This window comes from Schistocerca gregaria, chromosome 2 (genome assembly GCF_023897955.1).
Source record: "Schistocerca gregaria isolate iqSchGreg1 chromosome 2, iqSchGreg1.2, whole genome shotgun sequence".
NCBI classification, from domain to species: Eukaryota; Metazoa; Arthropoda; class Insecta; order Orthoptera; family Acrididae; genus Schistocerca; species Schistocerca gregaria.
The window spans coordinates 931,109,113-931,135,219 of record NC_064921.1 but is presented as its reverse complement, the minus strand read 5'-3'; the positions used below and the strand labels follow the sequence as shown (position 1 = coordinate 931,135,219).

Here is a 26,107-nt window from a genome sequence, read left to right as displayed (position 1 = left end):
AGACAATGATACTATCATCTCCTTTGCATTCATACCATAAAAATATTTCAGTGAGATACACATTACGATTCTACGCATGCACTATTCTGGACGGAGGTTTAACCAATGCTCGAGTTTGTGCGATAATTATTCAACATACTAACTGCGTCTGCTGCTTGCAAACGGCCGAACTAGAGCAAGTGATGCATTCCGAATCAAACTGTTGTGCTGCTTTGTAGAAAGCTCTCGAAAGAACAGATATTTTTGCAGAAATTATAGCTCATTAAACAAGCAAACTGCCGGCCGGTGTGGCCGTGCGGTTGTAGGCTCATAACTCTGGAACCGCGTGGCCGCTACGGTCGCAGGTTCGAATCCTGCCTCGGGCATGGATGTGTGTGATGTCCTTAGGTTAGTTAGGTTTAAGTAGTTCTAAGTTCTAGGGGACTGATGACCTCAGATGTTAAGTCCCATAGTGCTCAGAGCCATTTTTTTAACGAAGTCCTAACTCAACCTGTTTCCTATCACCTGAAACCCCTATTAAGAGCTACGATCGGTACTCACTAAGCGCTCACCGAAGAGTGCTGCTTTCTCTTTCGAGATTACCTAGCTCCTGTGCAGCGGAAGCTACCAGAGGGGTAGCCCGCCGTCACGAAACTCAAACCCAAAAACAGCCTTCGACAAAGATGGGTAAACCTCTCTGTTCAGGTATTGGAAACCTAAGTTGGTCATCCTGTGCTCTCCTTAGAACGAGAAGCAACATGGTCTGCTCCCAGAAGGCGATGAGCAACTCAGCGTTTCCCACGAAACAAAACCGAAACCCCACATTAAAACACACATATAATATTCAATAGGCCTTATTTGAGTGCTCAGTCTGTCTGGAAGAGTTCATGTATCGATCTACGTACAATCAGGTAATTCAGCGAATAAGTTGTGCCGATTTCGTCAAGCGTCTTATGAAACGACTTCACAGAGTTTCAAGGGGACAGTATTGTTGTTTGTTAAAAAGTGGAAACTTTCGTATGTAAAAATCGGTGTCAATACTTTTCTCACAAACCTCGTATATGCATAGTCAAAAATATCATCTGCCATACGCTGCACAGTAAATGTCAGAGAGTAGATGTAGACGTTGGAGAAAGAGACGAGAAAAATGCAAATCAAATTCACTGGACATCGTCCTCCCTGTTACTTAAGCAGACGCTGCAGTCGCTTCTCTCCGAAGGGAGCGCATGCCGTCAGTGGCGGCCACTCACTGCCGCCAGCGGCGGCGCTGTGGGGGACTCCGTCACGGTCAGGGGCGCGGACAGGGGCGCTGCCCACGCGTGGCGCAACTATTCGCGGGAGTGCCAGCGCCAGCGACAGCTGAAATAGCCGGAACGGCGTTTGTCACTCGCGCCCTGGCGCCAATTGGCCGCTGCGCTCTCAGGGGAAAACCGTTCCGCCGAGTTCGGCGGCAGGAGACAGCTCTGCCTTAAAGATTTCGGTTCCGCAACGTTTCCACCAATGCGTTCCGATGTTCACCAGAGCACGAAGCGTGCTTCGTTAGATATTTCTCACTGTTTACATATAACACAACTTCCGGAAGACGAAAACCGAATGCCGGAAACCGATTTTCACTGACGAACTTACACGATAAGGCCTTAATCGGTGCCGGCAGGGTTGGCCGAACGGTGCTAGGCGCTACCGTCTGGAACCGCGCGACCGCTACGGTCGCAGGTTCGAATCCTGCCTCGGGCATGGATGTCTGTGATATCCTTAGGTTAGTTAGGTTTAATTAGTTCTATGTTCTAGGGGACTGATGACCTTAGAAGTAAAGTCCCATAGTGCCCAGAGCGATTTGAACCTAAGCTTACACACTACTTAACCTAAATTATCCTAAGGACACACACACACACACACACACACACACACACACACACACACACACACACACCATGCCCGAGGGAGGACTCGAACCTCCGCCGGGATCAGCCGCGCAGTCCATGACTGCAGCGCCTAAGACCGCTCGGCTAATCCCGCGCGGCCGCAGTACAAAGCTGCATCGATCCATGTCACAACATATGTTCAAAGTGGCCCCCGTCGGACGCACTGCACATGTTCACACGTCGCATCACGGATTGTCGCACTCTTTTGCACGTTCTGGCCTCTCTCCTAATAGCGTCACAGGCGGCGTGAACACGATGTTGAAAGGTCTGCACATCAGGAACTGGATCAGCATACATCTCTGATGCCTCCAGAGATAAAAATCCAAGAAGTTTAAGTCTGATGATCTAGAAAGCCGTGCTACAGGGTCTCCGCGTTCTATACAATGTCAAGGGAAGATGATTTTGAGGTGTCGGAGAACTGTAATGCGGAAGTGAAGTGGTGCTCCGTCATGCAGAAACCACATAACCTGTCGTAACGCCAAAGGAAGCCCAGGCAGAGTATTTCGCGGGAAGTCCAGGTAAGTTCCTCCGTAGAGGCGTTCGCGAGACGTAACAGGTCCCTAGTACACTACGGGCCATTAAAATTGCTACACCAAGAAAAAATGCAGATGATAAACGGGTATTCATTGGACAAATATATTATACTAAAACTGACATGTGATTACATTTTCAAGCAGTTCGGGTGCATAGATCCTGAGAAATCAGTACCCACAACAACCACCTCTGGCCGTAATAACGGCCTTGATACGCCTGGGCATTGAGTCGAACAGAGCTTGGATGGCGTGTGCAGATACAGCTGCCCATGCAGCTTCAACACGATACCACAGTTCAACAACAGTTCATATTGTGACGAGCCACAGTTGCTCGGCCACAATTGACCAGACATTTTCAGTTGGTGAGAGATATGGAGAATGTGCTGGCCAGGGCAGCAGTCGAACATTTTCTGTATCCAGAAAGGCCCGCACAGGACCTGCAACATGTTGTCGTGGATTATCCTGCTGAAATGTAGGGTTTCGCAGGGATCCAATGGAGGTTAGAGCCACGTGTCGTAACACATCTGAAATGTAACGTCCACTGTTCAAAGTGCCGTCAACGCAAACAAGAGGTGACCGAGACATGTAAACAATGGCACCCCATCCAATCACACCAGGTGATAACGCCAGTATGGCGATGACGAATACACGCTTCCAATGTGCGTTCACCGACTCCATATTCCGCTAACAGTCATTGGATCTCGACCAACGTGAGCAGCAATGTCGTGATACGATAAACCGCAATCGCGATTGGCTACAATCCGACCTTCATCAAAGTCGGAAACGTGATGGTACGCATTTCTCCTTCTTACACGAGGCATCATAACAACGTTTCACCAGGCAACGTCGGTCAACTGCTGTTTGTGTATGAGAAATCGGTTGGAAACTTTCCTCATGTCAGCACGTTGTAGGTGTCGCCATCAGCGCCAACCTTGTGTGAATGCTCTGAAAAGGTAATCATTTGCATATCACTTTCTTCCTGTCGGTTAAATTTCGCGTCGTTAGCACGTCATATTCGCGGAGTAGTATTTTTAATGGCCAGTAGTGTATATTGTCGCTAAGAATCCCTGCCTACACGCTAATGCTGAACCGATGCTGATGTGAAACTTCAACCGTTCGCAGAGGATTATCTGTAGCCCACAGATAACGATTATGTGGATTGGTGGTGCCAGTTCTGGTAAAGCTTGGTTCGCCATAATTTTTATGGTCCGGAGCAAAAACCGTCGACAAAATCCTTTCCGTAGAGGGACGTGCGCTGCTGATAACCCTTGCCCTCGTTGGAGGTGATGGGGATAGTGGTGTTTGTCATGCAGGATACACACAATTGTACTTTTGCTTATGTCAAATTGGTGGGCTACTTGCCTGGACCTTGTGCTAATGTGCGTCCCAATATACCGTAGAACCCGGTGCTCCATATCTAGTGTACGCATAAACCGCTTCCTACCTGCATGTTAGTCTGTCAGAAAGAACCCATAGTCACACAAACACCCAAGAAGGGCTTCAAATGTTATGTGACGTGATGTGTTTGGTTTCTGTTTTGGTTTGTCGTTGCCATCTGCTTGGCCGTACACAAACACCATCTCGGCTTGTTCCCGACATGAATACCGGACCATTCTGCTGCTTAAACCACGCTGCGTCAATCACACAGCCTTCAATATACGAGGAACGCTTGGCAGGCGGTCAGAGGAACTTTCATTTGTCAGCGTCATCTAATGTGGCAGCTATGCATTCCCGGACACCTTTTCATAGGACCTCTTTTCCTCAATATCCAGTCAGGAATCCGTCCGTGCGGTTTATCGCTTTTATTTACGTTCACCCTGTATGTATCCAATTTTGGTCTTATTAATTTTCCTATCGTCAGTCGTTTAAGATGAAGAGCCTCTGGAATTCAGTTGTTCCGATTCTGATTTACTCATCAAAATCTCTTCAATTAAATATAGGAAGTGGCTAACTTTTTGCTCAGTCTAGTATATCTACTTCTTCTTCGCTGGACAAAATGTTATTCTGTTCAGACTAAGACATTAAAAAAAAAAAAAAAAAACAGAGACCTGACAATCCAAACACATTTTAAACACGATTGAGCGTTTACATGGGAGCGAATATTGATTGTGGAAGAGGATATTCAGAAGGATGATAGATTTCCGAAGTTCATATTGCAGTGTTTACATTGCCAATCAGAACCGGTACTGCAGTTACGAAAACCGAATGTGGGAGACTCTTGTTAGCGTAATATGTGCATCTAAAATAATATTTGTGGAATCACTTCATACACTGTCCATGCGAGTTTTCTATTTGTTAAAGGCACATACTGTAGAAGTTCAGGAAGAGTTCATACGTACGTTTACCTCGTGTAATTTTTTTTTCGTATCGCTTCGAACCATTGGTGTTCATATCGAAGTAACATACTGTGTTAAAATTGTATTTAACATTTAAACTGACAACATTATCTTCCAAAGTAAATCCAGATTGAAATAACTATTGCTACTTTGGCGTTTACTGAAATATGACATTATGTAACATTCAAAATGGCACCGTAAACAACACGAAGAATCATTTTGTGCCCGTTACTTACTGCACTCAACTTGTTACGGTAGAAGGCTATTTCATCGACCACTCGTCATGTCAAAGTTGCTGTTGGCGACCGCCGTCTTACAGTCTCAGGCCTTCATATCAGCCAGGAACAACTCTCGTGTATTAAACATAGGGTTCCCAAAGAGCATAAATGAAATGAATAATTAATATTATGTAATTAAGTTTCTTTTGACGATACCTATCGTATGTACTGTTGAAAAAATTACTGAAATCAAGACGGTGTCATCTGAAGCAAATGAAAAGGTAAACTTTTCTCTGCTCCATTTTATTTCTTCGAAATAGTGGCACTGCCTCTTATCTGATGTCAGCCTGGATCTTAAGTTTATTCTTATGTCAACCTGCTTAAACCACTTTTGTTTTAGATAGATAGTTCCACTTATCTAGTTGTTACCCAGCTCGTATCGAAGAAATTGGCACCACACTCCACAAAAGCCGCCATTTATTTCCTGTTTCTACCTTCAAGTATAGTTTACATACAGTTCTTTCGCCAGTGCAAAACTTTAATCACAGTCTAACTTGTTTTTGTTCTCTGTGAGATAGCAACAAGCTCAATTGTAAAACGGGAAATTCAACTATAAGATTTTTGGCTTGCGCGACTGTTTTCACGTAAAGTTGACAGGGTTTTCTTATTGTTTTATTCTTATTAAGAGACTGATCCAAGGATTTCGTTAAAATTCTAAAATGTTCAAGGAGGTAAGATATGCATCTGTCAGTTGCCGTTTTAGATAAAACAATGACAAAATACTCCGTCGTCATTCAAAAGGACATATCTAAAAGAATTAACTACTTTAACTGCAAGAAAGTTCTCAAAACGAAAGTAGGGAAGAGAACCAGTAAATAATTTTATCTGTAAGTCTTCCTCGATGTCAGCATAGTTTCATTCTCGATATTTGTAAATGATACAACAGGCATCCATATGAAATATGCAGAAAACTCATCGCAAGCAACAGAAAGATAAAGCATTTATTGCGCCAACAAAGACGACAGTTCTCGAAACCGCTAGCCTACTCCTTGCATATCTCGTCATAGGGTGATGTTGTTACCATTTCTTTGCCAGCGTTTGGTGTAGAAAATTAGCTTGTCTCCGGCTACTACATATTTTATTCTGGAGGAGATTTATCCTTCAACTTATCGTCCCCTCTCCTGTGTGATGGCGTGCTGGTGCTCATAACTCGATAAATGTTGCGTTACACAGCAGCAACATACCGATGAAATCTGTCAGATGCCCCGCATGGAACCTGGTCACAGGGGACATCTGAAGTAGATCTTATGTTCGTGTGAAATTACCGTTCATGAGGAAGTGAAAGAATTGGTAATTTCCAGCACTAACAGTCGTCGACAGTTATTCCTCTTCCCACTCTTTATGCCCATAAGAAATTAAAGAATAAATTGCCCACAACGTAGGGAAATTAGCCGTAATAAAATAGCTGTGTCGGCATTTTAGCGTGCATTGCCCTTTAACTTGATACTATGCGTCACATCGGGAAGGAGGCAGAGATAGATAGATAGAGAGAGAGAGAGAGAGAGAGAGAGAGAGAGAGAGAGAGAGAGAGAGAGAGAGCGAGAGCGTAAGAGAAACTGCCATCATTGGAGGAACTTTTTGATGTTCTAAAGAATTTCCTGGTTCAAAACGACACAAGAAGGAAACAAGTCGAAAGGCCACGTGCTCGGAGCAGCGCGCTTGGAGAAAGTGGCTCTTGCAAGTCGTTCGCTGAATACGGATGGCAGTCAGTCCAAACACGGCTTAGCAAATAGCCCTCGCTGCTGCATGACGTAACGTGATGCGCCATTTTAGGCGCAGTGCTCCATGTCGTATGACGTTAATCAGCACTCATAAGAGCCGCTCAGTAGAGACTCTTATGGGTTGGACACGTGCCCGTCCAGATGCTTGCACCACGAGAAAAAAAATAAAAATTCTCGTCTTGACGAATATTTCAGAGTATTTACTTATTAATTTATGGCATATAGTGTCATCTGAAGATGGTTTCTCTGGTTTTGGCGATGCCGTGAAGCTGCAAAGGTCTCTTCGACCACATAAATACACGAGTGAACGTGTGATACGGCCAGCATCGTGTTCGTCAAGTCTTTATAAACAGTGTAAGCTCGTTTCTTCTTGTGTTTGCATATAGCGTATCTATGTCGTGAATGGTGATGTAGCCGCCATTTGACGATGCGGTAGTTTAAACAGTAATTATAGACAAATACGAAATATACAGGGTGTCCCATGTAAAACCGGTATGCCTCACCTACCAGTTAGTCATCTCTATTCGAATTGCTAGTGAAGTGGCAACGGCCGGGCTGAGTGGCCGAGCGGTTCTAGGCGCTACAGTCTGGAGCCGCGCGACCGCTACGGTCGCAGGTTCGAATGCTGCCTCGGGCGTGGATGTGTGTGATGTTCTTAGGTTAGTTAGGTTTAAGTAGTTCTAAGTTCTAGGGGACTGATGACCTCAGCAGTTGAGTCTCATAGTGCTCAGAGCCGTTTGAACCATTTTTTTGAAGTGGCAACACTGTCCCTGCATTTTATTGGAAAGTTGAGTGCAGCTGTGTATCCCTGCGTCAGTTGTCAGAAGCTCGTACTTTTGTTGCAGAAAGGGTCACTTTGCATTTAAGCAGCGAACCGATATTGTGGATTGTTACATTACGACAGCCTCCACCAACGAATGTAAAGAAATGTTTCAAAAAAGTAACATGGAAAGAAATTCCCCAAGATAGATACTATTCAAGATATGTACAAGAAATGGAGGTCTGTAGGATCCGTTCAGAATGTGCACACCAATAGGCGACAGACACTGAGAACCCCGGAAATTATAGAGAGAATTCCAATAGACATTACGAGAAGCCCTACAAGTCGTTAAGGAGGTTATCGCAGCAGATTGGTGTATCTCGTACATCATGTACTAGAAGATATGGAATTAAAAGCCTATCGTGTGAGTGTGATGCAAAGTTGTAATCAGAGGATCAGGAGAAAAAAAAAAAAGAGTTCATTATTGTAACTGGCTGTTAGCATCAATTTCTAATGGCTACTTGGACCCCTTGCTTTATTACATGTTAGATGAGGCCTGGATTCATTCGTCGGATGTACTGGTCACAGGACAAACCACGTATGCTGCATGAAGAACGCCTCCTCTCAGAGAAGAAAGATGTTTGGTGTGCGCTGTCCGGCATAAACATTATTGGTTCAAATGGCTCTGAGCACTATGGGAATTAACATCTGAGGTCATCAGTCCCCGAGAACTTAGAACTACTTAAACCTAACTAACCTAAGGACATCACACACATCCATGTCCGAGGCAGGATTCGAACCTGCGACCGTAGCAGTCGCGTGGTTCCGGACTGAAGCGCCTAGAACTGCTCGGCCGCCGCGGCCGGCTAAGCATTATTGGCATCAATTACACCGCAAACAGTGCCAGATACCTAGAGAATTGTGGTCTTTCTATGCGCAATTAACAGCTGCAGAGAAACTGTACGCTGTATTGCAACAGGTTGGAGCAACTGCTCACACATCCAACCAATGTATGGCCCACGTCATCAACGTGTTGCTCTGGCCCCCAAGGTCCCCAGACTTAACACCGTGTGATTTTTATTTATGGGGCACACTAGAAAGCAAAGTGTATGATGCCAGTCCTCGCACAATAGACGATCTTAAGCGGAACATTAACAGAGAAATTAACATCACGTCTGCAGAAATACAACGAGTTGCTGGTAACGTCATCACACAAAGTCAGCGATGCCGTTACTATCACCTATTATTTTTTAATCAGTTCATAGTTATTCGAATCTTTGGCCTGAGGCGTACCGTTTTTATGTGTGACACACTGTATCTCTGCCCCTCTGGGATTGTTTTGACCATCGCAATCTTCACCCACGTTTAAACTTCGCAAGTAACGAAGGTAGTTATAGTGGTTGCATCACTAGAACCGAAGTTTTCACAAACTTCTTAACACATATGGAGCCTTTTTTCATTTTGTTTATAATTAATTTCGTTCTAAGCTCGTAATCTTTACCGAAATGTATACAAAATAGTTTTACTTTGTATTGGCTCTTCGCATCTATGATTATCGATTTTAAAAACAATAGCAGTCGTTTTTTCATCATATACTAACTTATGTAGTTCATCGTTTGCATAACATTTTGAAATTAATGTGCCTGAAAGGGACTACTGACAAATGCATTTCGAAAGGTGCCATACACACCGGCTCTTTATTGCATGTTTCCAAGCATTTTTCGTAGATGCTAAAATCTTCGATTTTTTATTTGTCGACAAAGCTCCATGGGAAGCGTACACACTACCTCAGTGAATTTGTGAGTAAGGTAACCTTTTTGGGAAAGCTCATTCATCGATTTGATACTGTCATCCTACAACGATGTGTCTTCCCGGTTCACTGATCACTCAAGGATCTGTAATAAAAAACTAAACTTAATTCGTTTTACAATTCCACATGAGAGAGAAATTCCGAATCAGAGTGATCAGGTCGATGAGCAACCGTTTGTAGAAGGAGTAATGGCAATATACCTTATCTTAATATTTGCAACAAACGCTAAAGCATTGTCCGTGAAGGGATCGTGGTTCACGGGAAGTGAGTATTCCATTTTTTGTGTTTTAGTTTTCATTTTGATCACTATCGACGTGGGCGGAGAGCAACGACGCCATTAGTTTCCTGTGCTGTAAGTTAGTTTTACGTAAGACCTTAGATACCTCCTATTTTGTGTGACCCTCATTATGCTTATGTTTTACCGAAGCAATAACTGGAAACCACTATTCTGCTCTCTCCCCCCTCCCCCCTCCCTCCCTCCCTCCCTCCCTTCCTCTCCCTCGAGACAACACTTACGAGGAGGCCACTCTCTTACCCGTTACGTAACCTTGTCTCCCCCATACCGCAGTCTTATTTATCGTTATATTCTCCGCAGCTTGGCCGACAGTGGCCGTGAATGTGTTCTGTATCAGCGTGTTAGTTAAAATTTGGCAAACTGCTTGTTGGGATGCGAATTACGGGAAACGTCCCGTTTTATCATAGAGTAGGCCTCTAAAATTTACCGTATTTATAGTTACCGTCTAGGAAATCCACCATAAGCTTCCCTTTCATATTAAATATATTTTCATTCTGGCAATGATTTTACAGCATCTCTCTTAGAAATGTGAATCCGGAAATGTTGTCGTAAAACTCACTAAATAAAATTTATTCTTATTGCCAGTCTGGTAAGTGAGATCTCGCTGCTATTCTCGGTAGTGCTGCAAGAAATTTTAAATTCGTTATTTTTGTAGTATTAACTTGCCCAAACAATAACAGGTCTACTAATTTCGTTCTCGATATGGCGTGAACAAGTATAGCATCTCTTTTATCGTCTCCAATTTAGAAAAGTAATCTGTTTCCGTTGACTTTCACAGTGCCGTGCGTTAATTATCCGTATGCCTGAGATGGAAGTGACAGAAGATATAATCTCGCCGTATCCAATATCACCTGTTTCTTTACTGCAAACTGTCAGATATTTGAATTATTGTTGTGACTGATTCACTCTGTTTGGTACCTCTCAGTTCCTCTATTTTTTATAATCTGTTGCGCTTTTGCGGTTGTAAAATTGTCAAATACTGATCACTTTTTAATTTCCTTTCATTGCAGGTAAATACCATTTGGCTTTGTGGAGTAATTTGATATCCGGTTATTATTTCCATTTCCGTGAGTACACAAATAATCTATGTTTAATTACATCACAATTTAAGTACTTGTTTTAATGGATATTACTGTTCTAGATGATAAATTGTGTGTCGAGTAGAGCATAAAGAGCATTCGGAAACAAATCGCCTTAAAGCAAGAGCTGAGGCACTCTCTTTTGTGACATCTCCAATTTCATGATTATCTTTCATAAAATATTTCATGCATTGAGAACTACTTTCCGTCCGTACATCGTCTATTAGGTGCTAAATGTTTTGTTTCGATATGTATTCTCCAGCTTCAGTGTTACACTGGACTCAGCTTTGTGCGCTGCTGTTTACTACGTTTGCTTTTATGTCAGTGGTTTGGAGAAAGGGAGTTACGTTCTATTCACGTATGCAAAAACAATTTTAAGATTTTTATATGCGCCATAGGAAAATTCTTTTAAAGATGTAATTTCGTTTCATACTCACTGTTTCGCCACTTGAAAAAGCAACATGTAGGAAAATTGAAATTTGTCACAGCTAAAAATAAGTTGATAACATTTCTGTATATTGATGTGCTGGGTGAAAAATTCTAACATAGATACTGTTTTTGTGATTCATGGCGCGATTATGGCGACAGACGAAACAGTTTTGTCTTGCAAAACACCATCTTTTTCATTAGTGAAATATAAGTTTTGGAAGTAAAAGAGACCATGTTCAATTGGGTATGACTTGTTTTTATTTAATAAGTCGTTACCTCTTAGGTAATTAAAATCTGTTTTATAGACTTGTAAAACGAGGTTTGTTTCTATTGTGCGTTGAACACTCGATAATTTAAGGTTAATTTGTTAACGTGAAGACGATGTTCTGGTACATTAGCCAGGCATCCCGAGCCGCACTGTTTTTGCTAGAGTTCTCTTTCTTATGCATTCAGTTACCTGTTTGCATTTAGAAACTTAGTTGTATTGCTGTCTGTAATCTTACCCTCCCGCACATCATTATTAAAATTCTCTGTCTCTCTTGAAAGCTTCAAGAGGCGTAAGATACACAAAAGGAAAACTTTTTACTTATCTTCATTTTCACTTCTTGTTGTTGGCTGCAGTTATTGTGTCTAGGGGTACTTTCTTGCAGCTGAAATATTGATTTAACGTTGTGGGTTCCTTTTGACTAAATAAATGATGAAGTATTATCTGTTGCTATGATTTTCTTTTGTTTTATCCCATTCTTCTATAACACATTGACTTCACAATCTACTTTTCCATAAAACCATCAATTACATTGTTGTTGACAAGATTAGTAAATACGTGCGTTTCCATCAGAGGCACGCCCACTACTCCCTACATTCTGCGGTACTCACAATATTCAGTTTATAAAACAGCATCACCAAGTTAGAAATGAATCTAGAAATAAATTGGATAATTAGCGTTAGATTGTGCCATTAATAATTTGAATTTTAAGTATGCCAGATATTTCGTAATTTCAAATATTTTTAGAAGAAGAGTAATATTAACCACACATTCTAATTAGTACGTAACGATTGCAAAAAATTATTTTTTTTAAACTTTAGCCTGAAACATAACACATCGTATACAAAATCATATGAAATACATTCAGTTAAACAGCAGATATAATGTTCACCTATGAAAGGATCAATAGTATACATGGTATCGGTAATTTCTATAAAGAAAAAGGCACTGCTAGAGGAGGGTGTCTATTACAGATCTCACCTAGCGTTTTATCAGAAAAACAGCGATTTGTGCTGAAGACATAGAACAGAATGCATCGCATTATGGCTATGCAGCGCTTAAGTTCTTCCGTGTTTTTGCACGGAAATCCCTGAAAACAGGATATATTTTTAGCTACATCCTGGCACTGAAGGCAACGTAAAATAAATGGTCAGTAATATCTTCTACTGCATTATGATAGTTCAGCTTTTCAGAGATCAAATGTGTAAATGAACACTGAGTGCATACCAGAACTATGGGGGTGACTTCATTTATGGACTTGCTTTCCGTATGTGTTTTGCACAGTGTGAAACCGAGCGAGGTGGCGCAGTTGTTAGCACACTGGACTCGCATTCGGGAGAACGACGGTTTAAACCCGCGTCCGGCCATCTGGATTTAGGTTTTCCGTGACATCCCTAAATCGCTTCAGGCAAATTCCGGGATGGTTCCTTTTAATGGACACTGCCGACATCGTTCCCCATCCTTCCCTAATCCGATGGGACTGCTGTTTGGTCCTTTCCCCCAGATCAACCAACCTGTGGCTATGAAACTTTCTGGCAGATTAACACTGTGTGCCGGACCGAGACTCGAACTCGAAACTTTTGCCTTTCGCGGGTAAGTGCTCTACCAACTGAGCGACCCAAGCACGACTCACGCCCGGTACTCACAGCTTTACTTCTGCCAGTACCTCGTCTCCTACCTTCCAAACTTTACAGAAGCTCTCCTGCGAACCTTGCAGAACTAACACTCCGGAAAGAAAGGATATTGCGGAGACATGGCTTAGCCACAGTCTGGGGGATGTTTCCAGAATGAGATTTTCACTCTGCAGCGGAGTGTGCGCTGATATGAAACTTCCTGGCAGATTAAAACTGTGTTTGGCTAAGCCGTGTCTCCGCAATATCCTTTCTTTCAGGATTGCTAGTTCCGCTTGGTTCACAGGAGAGCTTCTGTAAAGTTTGGAAGGTAGGAGACGAAGTACTGGCAGAAGTAAAGCTCTGAAGACGAGGCGTGAGTCGTGCTTGGATAGCTCAGTTGGTAGAGCACTTGCCCGCGAAAGGCAAAGGTCCCGAGTTCGAGTCTCGGTCGGGCACACAGTTTTAATCTGCCAGGAAGTTTCACATCAGCGCACACTCCGCTGCAGAGTGAAAATCTCATTCTGGAAACGTGTGGCTATTTGTTTCACGAGATGGCGTCAGATGACGTGACTGATCGAAAGTATGATAGCAATGATTTAAATTGACTGTCAGTTTGCCTTGTTCCCCTAATGTTAAACCTCACCTGCGGTTCTGCTGTTGTCCCAACTGCGGCCGGCATCAGAATCCGTCAAGTATAACTGTGGCTTCAGTATTCAGTTGATAATTTTAGAGACAACAGGGGAAAAAAGACTAAGGAAAAACAGACAGATCTGGTAAAATGTTGCACATATTGTCTCAGAAGAACACATTAAATGAGAGCTAGTCTGCTAAAGTGAAGATTAAGCTAAGAAACTGACGAGAACTACTCTTCCTCTAGGTCAAGACACAATAACAATTAAACAGGAAGCAAATTACAAACATTGAGATGAATGACCTAACCCCCCCCCCCCCCCCCCTCCCTCCCGAATTGAGAGAGAGCGCCGAGGGATACTTGAAATAATAGGGACGGTTCAGATTGCAGTTCCGGAAACACGATACAGTCACCGCAACTGCTGTTCGGCGCATGCGCTATTGCTTCGCGTCGCAATTATTACAAATTAGCGCGCGGAAACTGATTACTGGCAGTGCTGTGGCGACCCGCACGGTCGATGGCCGGTCTCGGTGTGACGGACATTCACTTCTCTGCATAACGGCGGCAACTCACTCACTGATCATGGTCACGAACCTGCTCCTACCAAGAACAGTCTTCCACTGGGGCGTCGATGGCGTCTCTCGTCACTTTAGTACACTAAGACCCTACGACAGTGTATACCTTCGTTGGGAAGTAGAGGAGCCCCGTGAGCAACAGCAACAGGTGCGACTCTTACGAATTTGTTTCAGCCTGCGAAGGCACTGCCTGCGGCCCAACCATTGGGAGACCTACAAAAGCGGGTTTTCTGCGAAAACAGGGCGCGAGATGTGTCCCTCCGCCGCTCGTGTACAAGGAGTGAAATTCATTCTGACGGCTACCTTGGCCCTCCGTAGATAAGCCCTATTGTGCAAATTCTACATTAATTAAACCAGGCATCACAAAATTATAATCTCTTAGAAAGTTCTGTGGTTATGCAAGTCTACGGAGGTCCCTAACTGCCGAGGAAAATTCATTTGGTATGACTTAATTGGCATTTAATTACATAGACTTTTTAACTACTGGGCCAATTAGCCCATGGCCTATATTAATAGACTCATAATTTACAGACTAATCTGATCTGTAATCAAAAGTATCAATTAAAATTTATTTGGGCACTATCCCAATACTACAGTCCTATCAAACTCAACGATCACCCTGGTAATGCTCTTCTGTATAGTGATATGGTACGGGTTTTCGAACTGTAGGGAGTGCCGTGAAAAACTCTTATTGTATCGTCAGTTGTAAACTTAATTTATGCTTTTTAGAAACTTTTAGCACCAGTATCCGCGTACAAAAACAGGCGTTCCCTAATTTCATTGTATTGAAAGAAGGAGGATATAAGATGAACATCAACAAAAGCAAAACGAGGATAATGGAATGTAGTCCAATTAAATCGGGTGATGCTGAGGGAATTAGATTAGGAAATGAGACACTTAAAGTAGTAAAGGAGTTTTGCTATTTAGGAAGTAAAATAACTGATGATGGTCGAAGTAGAGAGGATATAAAATGTAGACTGGCAATGGCAAGGAAAGCGTTTCTGAAGAAGAGAAATTTGTTAACATCGAATATAGATTTAAGTGTCAGGAAGTCATTTCTGAAAATATTTGTTTGGAGTGTAGCCATGTATGGAAGTGAAACATGGACGATAACTAGTTTGGACAAGAAGAGAATAGAAGCTTTCGAAATGTGGTGCTACAGAATAATACTGAAGATAAGGTGGATTGATCACGTAACTAATGAGGAGGTATTGAATAGGATTGGGGAGAAGAGAAGTTTGTGGCACAACTTGACTAGAAGAAGGGATCGGTTGGTAGGACATGTTTTGAGGCATCAAGGGATCACAAATTTAGCATTGGAGGGCAGTGTAGAGGGTAAAAATCGTAGAGGGAGACCGAGAGATGAGTACACTAAGCAGATTCAGAAGGATGTAGGTTGCAGTAGGTACTGGGAGATGAAGAAGCTTGCACAGGATAGAGTAGCATGGAGAGCTGCATCAAACCAGTCTCAGGACTGAAGACCACAACAACAACAACAACAACAACAACAGTATATTCCAGAGCATGTCAACTTGAATAAATTTTCGTAAGCTAATTGTTGTTCATGACCTATTTTGTAGTAAATCGGCGTTTGTGGATTTAGTTATGTAGCACATATTATAAGTAACATATAGTGTTAAATTAACTTTTCCTTTCAGTAAGGATGTATGTTGTCAGTATTTATGGTAAATTAACACAGTTTCGAGAATTTTTTTTATTTTTTTTTGGAACTATAACCTCAAAAAAAGTTTCAGAAATTTTGTAACTTTTATCCAAGGTTTTTCTGTTGACTTAATAGCTAATGTTTTATGTATAAATGCTTTAGTTTTAAAGGGAATTAATAATACCTTTAGCTTAACAGATCTAGAAATTAAAAGAGAATCATTAGGCTTATTTTAAAGATATTTGTTTACTTTTGAGTAAAGTATTGGATAAACCACAATGTAGACCAACTGCTAATGCACGGGGTGCGTTGACTGGCGTTTGTAAGCTGCTGGAAATCGTCCTGACTACTGTCAAACGATTGGAATATGTTGGGTGAGTTCGTGAGAGTCGTGTACGAGATACCAAAGATACCTAAAGTACAATACTCTCTTGCGGACCCTATCCGCTCTATAGGAAGGACGGGATCCATCACTACGTGTCCACATTACTGCGAGTGGTGTGTCAGTGGTAGGATAGGCGGCCTACTCGTCGCCATAACCAACAAGTTACAGGTTCTGTCTTCACCTATTGGGAGACCTGCTGTATCCTATGTCAAGAGTATGCAAAAGTAAAAAGGTAGGGTGTGTTAATCTCCAGAAGTTAAGACGTGCGATGAAAAATGGCATCCTTACGGATATGGCAGCAAGGCATGGGAAAGAACACCAGGTGCACTCTGAGTGTTGTCTGGGGGAACTCACCCAATGTTGAAGGTATTCTCGCAGTCATTGAGTAACGGGACGCAAGCAACTGCAGATTGTGATGCACGTTGGAAGAAACTATATGACTGTCGTTTGCGATACGAGGCCATACTTGGATCATTCCAGTGAGCTTATAGAGAAGGTTGAGAAGACAAGCCTTGCTCGCGGGTTTTCAGCGGAACTCAAGATTAACAGCTTTGTCCCCAGAACGGATCGTGGTACCCTGGTTCTGTGTGGAGTGGAAGGATTGAACCACAGACTTACACTCTGTGGCAGCTAAGGGCAGAGAACTGAAATCCTAAGTGTTCACTTGCTGAACCCCACATCAGAGGCTGCTGCCTAGGTTGCTGACTGTGAGCGCGGTACAAAGAAGGTGGTTCTTAGATCCAGTCCAGATGGCGATACCTGTAGGGGCAACCGGAAGTGTCGGTATAAGATACAAAGAAGTGATCCTACAGGCGAGAGTATTCAAATCCGGGTGTATAACTACTGAAACATTCAGAACTAAGTGCCAGAGTTCGAAGCATTCTTAAAAAGCTGTGAAGCTCACATAATGAGATATATGGGGAAAATTTAACTGTATATCGAAAGGATACACTAATGGTAAATGGAGGTGGTGGATTTGTTGCAATAGACAAGATACTGAAATCCGCCGAGACAGAAATTCAAACTGAATGCGAGACTGCGGGGGCAAAAATATATAATCAGGTCCTTATATCGACAACAAGGCTTACTTTCATGTGTTACCGAAAACTTAAGAGAAAGGCTAGTATGTACGCTCCCAGTCAGTCGTCATTGCAGGAGACTTCAATCAGTTGGTAAAATTACAGTTTTATAAGTGGTGGGCGTGTCAAAAAATACCAAGAAACATTACTAAACGCATTTTTCGGAAGCTGTCTACTACAGATCGTTTGTAATCCCACTTATGATGGTTCATATTGCTCTGAGCACTATGGGACTTAACATCTGAGGTCATCAGTCCTCTAGACTTAGAACTAATTAAACCTAACTAACCTAAGAACATCACACACATCCATGCCCGAGGCAGGATTCGAACCTGCGACCGTAGCAGCAGCGCGGTTCCGGATTGAAGCGCCTAGAACCGCTCGGCCACAGCGGCCGGCTCATGATGGTAATGTAATGGGTCTAATAACAGCAAACAGACATGGCCTCTTTCAGGATGTCCACGTAGAAACTGGTATTAACGACCATGAAGTAGTTGTAGTAACAATGATTACCTAAGTACAAAGGGCAAGTAAAACAAGTGGAAGGAGTTATTTGTTCAGAGAACTGGATAAAGAGACAGTAGCGTCGTAACTCAATCAGGATAGCTCTGGAGATAAGCACATAGAAGATCAGTGTCTCAGGTTTAGAAGAATAGTTGACCATCCATTTGCTATATACCTACCTAGTAGAGAGACTCAGGATGGGAGACTCCCTCCATGGTACACAGTCACTGTAAAAAACTTCTAAGGAAACAGGCGACTAAATAACAGTTGTAAAACAAAGCTTAGAGCTGTAGATAGGGAGATGCTGAATGAAAAGCGTTTGGCTTTCAACAGACCATTCCGTGAATCTTACACCACCACAGCAGAATATTATCGAAGGATTTTTCACAAAACACAAAGAAATTTTGGTCATGTGTAAAGGCTATTAGTGGTACCAGAGTTACAAAATTAGTGTCCAAGTATCACGAACAGAAACTGACTGTAGCAAAGCAAAAGCAGAAACACTGAACGTCGTTTTAAATGTTCCATTGTAAGTGAAAATCCAGAGTTATTGTTCTAATTTAATTCTCACACCAGTACAAGTGTTACATACACACACATATTGGTGCCAGTGGTGTAGAGAAATAGTTGAAATGGTTAAAACTGAACAAACCTCCAATTCCCGATGGAATCCTATCGGATTCTATGCCGAATTTGCGGCGGAGTTAGCCCCTCCTCTAACTAAAATCTACCGTATACCGCTCGGACAAAAAACTGGGCCAATAGTTGGAAAACAACAGTCTACAGGACGGGTAGCAGAAGCGATTCGCAAAACTGCCGTCCATTATCCTTGATAACGACTTTTTTTAGAATCTTAGAACATATTCTGAGCCTAAACTTAACAAGGCATCAGAGTGAGCTCCACCATGTCAACCAACATGGGTTCCGAAAACATCAGTCATGTTAGGCTCAACTCACACTGATCTCTCGTTATTTCCTGAAAACCATACATCACAGCAATCGGGTAGATGCAGTATATCTCGATTTTTCGAATAATCGTTTGTCTCACTACCACATCTACACTTAGTGCCGTAATGTCGTTTGGGATATCAAGCGAAATTTGTAATTGTACTGGGGATTTTTGCATAGTTAGGGCACAGCAAGTTGTCTTGGACGGAGAGTCATCGACAGATGTAGTTGTAACTTCGGGTGTTCTCCAGGAAAGTGGTCTGCACCCTTGGTATTCATGTTGTGTATTAATGTCATTGCATACAGTGTTGATAGTCCCGTCTTTTTGCAGATGAAGAAGGTATCTATAATGAAGTACTGTCTGCCTAAAGCTGCACAAATATTGACTCGGAACTTGATAAGATTTCAAAGTGGTACAATGGTCGGCGACTTTTTTAAACGTTCAGAAATTAAAACTGTGCACTGCATAAAACGAAGAAACGTAATATTCTATGACTACAGCATCGAGGAAGCCACAGTAGAAATAGGTCAACACCTACAAATACCTGAGTGTAACACTTTGTAGGACATGAAGCGTAACTATCACATATGTTCCGTCGTGGGCAAAGCAGGTACCAGCTTTGGGTTTATTGGTAGAATACTAGGGAAATTCAATCAGTCTATAAAGAAGATTGCTTGCAAATCAATCGTTCCACCTAGCCTAGAATATTGCTCAAGTTGTGGGACACGTACTAGAATGGACTGACAGGGAGTGCTGAACGTACGCAGCACGAATAGTCACGGGTTTATTTGATCTGTGAGAGAGTGTTACAGAGATTATGACAGAGAAACTGAACTGATCGACCCTTGAATATAGACGCAAATTATCCCAAGGACTGATGCTTACAAAGTTTAACGAACTAGCTTCGAATCAAAATTAAATAAAGTAGTAGGGGGTAGGGAGGGGGTGGGGGAGTATGCGCAGCAACAGTAGGCGGTGTACCATACGATTCACCCTTAGAGTAGAAATATCTATGGAGTGAGCAGTCGGATGCACAGAACGAGAATTCTGTCCGTAACAGCTCCTGCAGTTCAAGTCACGTGATTTCGGAACGGAGCATTTCAGCCCGTATGTTGAATGTTACTACTTCAATGGGACTGATAGATCACCTTCAGAAGCACCGTGAAATTTTATGTACTTGTTTTACAGACATCTTAAAAATTTGATTCCTGGAACTGAAGTTAGCTTAAGGATGTGAGGTGCAAGAGCATTGTGCTTATTCGCCACAGTCTCATAGCTCAGATTCCACTGTATTTACTTTTTTTTCGGTTACAGGAAGGTGTGACATCCAGCACCTGTAGATTTATCGAGCACTTCTCTCGTAAGCATATGGTCAAATAATCGCAGAAATTATCTGTACAGTATATGACTTTATAATACCGTGTCTCGATATTTTGCAACATATAAAATGCCTAATACCAATATAAAATTTACAATTGTATATCTGTTGTACATACCTATGGAAAGTAACTGATCCTACTTTCACATACTTATCTTTACATCCGTAGCAACAACAAGCTAGTACCGTAGCTGGTACTAATACTCAAACGTGCCGAAAAATGTATAAAACAAGGTGAATACGTACAATATTCAAGTTGGGCTATCATCGCAAAATTCAGACAATCAGCATGTCCCAAAACCACGTGACTAGCCCGGTTTCATGCTGAGAACATGCACAGTAGACCGTGATCAATCCTTAGATATACGAGGCGTGTTTTTTTAAAGTAAGTACCGTTTTGAAATTAAAAAAAGACATGCTAAGATATCTCAATAATTTTATTTTTACATGGAAGCCTGTACCTTAATCTACTTTTCTACATAATTTCTGTCAATATTGAGGCACTTGTCATAACGTTGTACCAGTTTTTGAATACCCTCCTCATAGAAGTCTGCCGCCTGACTTGTTAACCACTGCATCCCCAATTTTTTGACTTCGTCATCGTCTTGAAGACGCTGACCGGCCAGGTGTTTCTTCAAGTGCAGGAACAGATGGTAGTCACTGGGCGCAAGATCGGGGCTGTGCGGAGGATGATCGAGAGTTTCCCATCGAAAAGATGTGATGAGATCTTTGGCCTGATTCACCACATGCGGACGGGCATTGTCTTGCAGCAAAACGGTGCCCTAGCTCAACTTCCATGGACCGTTGCTTTGATTCTGGTGTGACGTAGGTCACCCATGTTTAATCGCCCGTAACAATTTGGCTTAAGAAATCATCACCTTCATTGTGGTACCGCTCAAAGAAAGTCAATGCACTGTCTAAACCTTTGGTTTTGTGCACATCTGTCAACATTTTCGGTACCCAACGTGCGCACAATTTTCCGTAATACAAGTGCTAGGTCACAATGCCATACAAAACACTACGAGAAACATTAGGAAAGTCATCCCGCAGGGAGGAAATCGTAAAGCGTCTGTTTTCTCTCACCGTATTGTCCACTTCCTGCACCAAACTTTCATCAACGACCGAAGGACGCCCACTCCGTTGTTCATCATGCACATTTGTACGGCCATCTTTAAATGCTCTCACCCACTTTCTTACCATTCCGGCACTCACAATGTTTTCTGCGTAAACTGCTCAGATCTCACGATGAATATCGATCGCTTTTAGGCTTTTAGCACTAAGAAATCTTATAACAGCCCGTACTTCGCAGTCGGCGGGACTCGCGATTATCGGAGGCATCTTAAACACTCAGTACAGAACGTAATGGCGTCAGTGCGTAGATTAAGGTACAGGCTTTCATGTAAAAATAAAATCATTGTGATATCTTAGCACGTCTTTTTTTAATTTAAAAACGGTACTTTCTTAAAAAAAAAACACGCCTCGTATATATACTCTGTCGGTGTACCAGTCAATAGCGTTATTCTGGAGAGTCTGTCCGTAGTGTGTGCCATTCGAAGCACGCGTAGAGTATTTAGCGTTGAATATCCTTTTCATTTACGTATTTGAGGGTGAGTTCATTATGGGTGGCGTAAAGGAAACCCGGCATGAAATTCTCAGAATATATTAATTTTTCTACGGAGAGTTAGGATTAGAATCAATCGCGCAATGTGGAGCGTAGGACAGAACAGTGAACACACTGTCGACGCCGCGTGACACATACAAAATGACATTACAGAATAGGAGGAAATCGATGTTGCAATGAGGGTAATACGAATAACCAGCCCCAGGCTTCTTTTTTTTCTGGAAACAATCCCGTTTCTAGGGACACCAAAGTTTCACCAGTTAACTTTGTCCACTCGTTTAATGAAACGCATTGCTTGTCTGTCGACCATTACGGGCGTTGTCGCTTGATACGATTATTCGGAGTGTTTGGGGGACGGCGCTTATTGGGCAGATTCGTGCGCGTGTACCGAATTAGCCGGTGTTTACGCAGCGGTGGTTGAGCGCCCGAACCGCCACGCGTCGTTTCCCAGCGTAAACAATGGCGGGAGAGCGGCTGCCTTTGTGCAGCCAGTCACACGCGCCCTCCCAAACACCAGCGGACCTCTTCCGGTCGCTACATGCAAGCCTGGGCCGCTGGCCTCATTTCCCTCCTGCTAACACAAACACTACCATTTCCTGCTGTGAAGCTCGCAAGCTCCTACGCTTTCACTTCTGGGAAGCATGAAAACTCTCACATATGTCCCCAGATGCAGTATTCTCACACATGACACACTAGATCCTTTCATTCTACAGTACTTCGTTTCTTCCCCACATAGCCGAGGATCATGAATCTAGCAACAGAATAATTCACAGTATATCTACAATACATATAGAGCGAAGTTTCTTGCTGTTCCCTTATATATATGTGTGTGTGTGTGTGTGATCACTAAATTGTTTAAATATCGCGGGCTTTATACATCTGATTTTCAAAGTTGTTTTTTTTTTCATGTTGTTGCTACACATGTTCCTTATGTATGTTTGCACTGTCAATTATTCTGAATATTTAATTTATTGTCGACAGTAGAAAAGGTTATGTGGTTTTCGAGTGCTCGGCGAAATTTTACTTTCGAAAAAGATTGATCAAAAAACTTGCATTAAAATTTGCTTGAAAACGAAATGAAGTGCAGCACCGCAATTGATATATCGACTATGGCTTTTCACGAATGTACCTCGACTAAAACAAAAATTTTCGAGTGGTACTCACGTTTCAAAAAGTTAGTTGAGAAGACGTTGAAGACAACAGAGAGGTTGCTGATAATGTAGGCGTATCCTCTGGCTCGTACCAAGCAATTTTTTCAACTTTTTTTTGGGAACATACGCACATACGTGTAGTAGCAAAGTCTGTTCCTAAATTGTTGAATTTCGACAACAAACGACGTCGGGTAGACGTTGCTGAATGAAGTCGACAACGATCCAAAACTTCTAAACAAGGTTAAACCACGTGACGAAACTTGGGTATACGGGTATGACGTCGAAATCAAGGCGCAATCATCCCAATGGAAACCGCCTGAAGAGCCGAAACCGAAAAAATCTTAGACAAGTTCGATCAGATCTGACGATTCTTCTCTTTTCCTAAATTACAATGAGATAGTGCATAAGAGTTAGGGTCGTACGCTCAATAAGGAATATTACCTGTAGATTATGCTTCGTTTTCGTGAAGCAATCTGAAGAAAACTACCAGGACTATGGCAAAACCACTTGAGGAAATTGCATCACGATAATGCTGCCGCTCACACCTCAATGCCTGTTCATGATTTTTTGGCAAAAAACAAAAACCCGTTTGGTTGCCCTAGCCACCGTATAAGACGGGTTTGCCCCCGTGCAACCTCTTTCTATTCCCGAGACTAAAGAGAACCATGTAAGAACGTCGTTTTGCCGCCATTAATGAGATAAAAACAGAATCTGTGAAGTAGTTGACATCACAACGAACAGTACGTTCTAGAATTGCTTCCAGCATTGGAAAAACGGCAGGTACAAGTGTGTTATATCCGAGGGGGATTACCTTCAAGGGGACAACGTGGACGTTAATGAATAGCCTCGATATTGGTCTCAATTCAGGCTGTGCAGCAGCTGAAGTCTGTCATTGGTGATTAGATCCTTGGTTGAGTCTGTCTTTTCATTTCCACTGCCATTAACTGTTGTGTTATATTTTTGTTTCTGCTCTAGTTTCTGCTGTATATATCATACCAGGACGCGCCATTATTTTACATGTTTCTATTTTCTCCTCAGTCATCAAAAATTTGTTTCTCCATAGGGCATTTTGCAAGCATCCGGGTACTCTTACTGTCTCTTCACAGCTGGTGATAATACTCCCTAGACAATTAAGGCCATCACTTGTTCAATTGACATACCATCTACTTCTAATTAACTTCGTACAGGTGTTTTTGATATTACCATACTCTTATATTTTTAAATGAAATTTCCATGTTATATTGTGTAGCTGTTTTAGCAAAATGGGGAAGTAACTTTTGTAAATTATCCTCATTATTTGCTGTCAGTACAGAATCATCAGCATAACGTATATTATTCACGACTTTATCTCACGTTTTATAGCCAGGGGGCTTAATGAGTCTTCTTGCCTAATTACTGTATCCAGTATAATTTCACCTGTGAATCCTTCGTGTGTTTTAACTGTCGTTTTATTACCTGCATACTGTATATTTTCTGTTATCTTCACTAAATCGATTGGTGCTCTCTTGTCGATTAAGGTTAAAACTGTATGTTTTTCTTCTAATCCTGTCAAGGGATTTTGACAAGTCAACTAAACAGAGGTAGGCTGAGTTATTAAATCTATGAACTGCTCCATAATCGCCGCGTGGGGTTAGCCCAGCGGTCTAAGGTGCAGCAGTCATGGACTGTGCAGCCGGTTCCGGCGGAGGTTCGAGTCCTCCCTCGGGCATGGGTGAGTGTATTTGTAGGATAATTTAGGTTAAGCAGTGTGTAAGCTTAGGGACTGATGACCTTAGCAGTTACGCCCTATAAGATTTCATACACATATTTTTGCTCCATTATCTGTCTTAAAACGAAAATAACGTATATTGTGCTCTTGTTTGCAGTTTGCAGTTCTTCTGCTATTTCTGTAACTTACTGCATTCTGTCTCTAATTACTGATGTAACGGTTTTAAGGGGTATCAAGTAGTGTAATCCCGCGGTAATTGTCTGATAGTTGTTTATCTCCTTTTTTATACATTGGAATTCTAAAACTTCCTTTCTAGTCTCTTGATATCTTACTTTCCTTTATGAAACTGTTAAATAAAGTATGATGCTGTTCATATAATACTTGTTCCATATTTTATTAGTTCATTACATATCCCATCGGGAGGACGACGGCTCAATCCCGCGTCCGGCCATCCTGATTTAGGTTTTCTGTGATTTCCCCAAATCGCTCCATTCACATTTCGAGATGGTTCCTTTGAAAGGGCACGGCCGACTTCCTTCCTCGTCCTTCCCTAATCCGATGAGACCGATAACCTCGCTGTCTGGTCTCCTCATCCACAACAATCCAACATATCCCATCTGGCCCTGGAGATTTTCAGTTTTTAGGTCTGGCAATGGCAATGGCAAGGAAAGCGTTTCTGAAGAAGAGAAATTTGTTAACATCGAATATAGATTTATGTATCAGGAAGTCGTTTCTGAAAGTATTTGTTTGGAGTGTAGCCATGTATGGAAGTGAAACATGGACGATAACTAGTTTGGACAAGAAGAGAATAGAAGCTTTCGAAATGTGGTGCTACAGAAGAATACTGAAGATAAGGTGGATAGATCACGTAACTAATGAGGAGGTATTGCATAGGATTGGGGAGAAGAGAAGTTTGTGGCACAACTTGACTAGAAGAAGGGATCGGTTGGTAGGACATGTTTTGAGGCATCAAGGGATCACCAATTAAGTATTGGAGGGCAGCGTGGAGGGTAAAAATCGTAGAGGGAGACCGAGAGATGAGTACACTAAGCAGATTCAGAAGGATGTAGGTTGCAGTAGGTACTGGGAGATGAAGCAGCTTGCACAGGATAGAGTAGCATGGAGAGCTGCATCAAACCAGTCTCAGGACTGAAGACAACAACAACAGGTCTTTTTACTGCACCGCATATTTCTTCCATAGTGAAGACGTGCAGCTTAATGTTCCATTATGGCAAATAACCTTTTGGGAGATGCCCAACTCCAGATGCTCACTGCATGAAGTTCCCTTCACAATGTTCGATCGAAATCTGGCTGAGATGGACTTACATTCTTTCACGTCCACCCATCTTACTTCGCTGACTGTGCACATGCACCACTTCACAGCTATGACTTAAAAAGCGATCGCAGTTCGTATGACCGACTGGTAACAGATCTACACCATCT

At 42.3% G+C, this 26,107-nt stretch overlaps 1 protein-coding gene and 1 non-coding gene across 2 annotated transcripts in view; both read left to right on the top strand.

Moving 5' to 3' along the window:
* Nucleotides 1-26,107, top strand: part of LOC126335373 (phospholipid transfer protein C2CD2L) — a 568,714-nt gene that overhangs the window by 217,227 nt on the left and 325,380 nt on the right. The gene's annotated exons all lie outside the window — the stretch shown is intronic.
* Nucleotides 13,403-13,475, top strand: Trnas-cga (transfer RNA serine (anticodon CGA)). The gene has a single exon. It is a non-coding gene; the product is annotated as a tRNA-Ser (tRNA).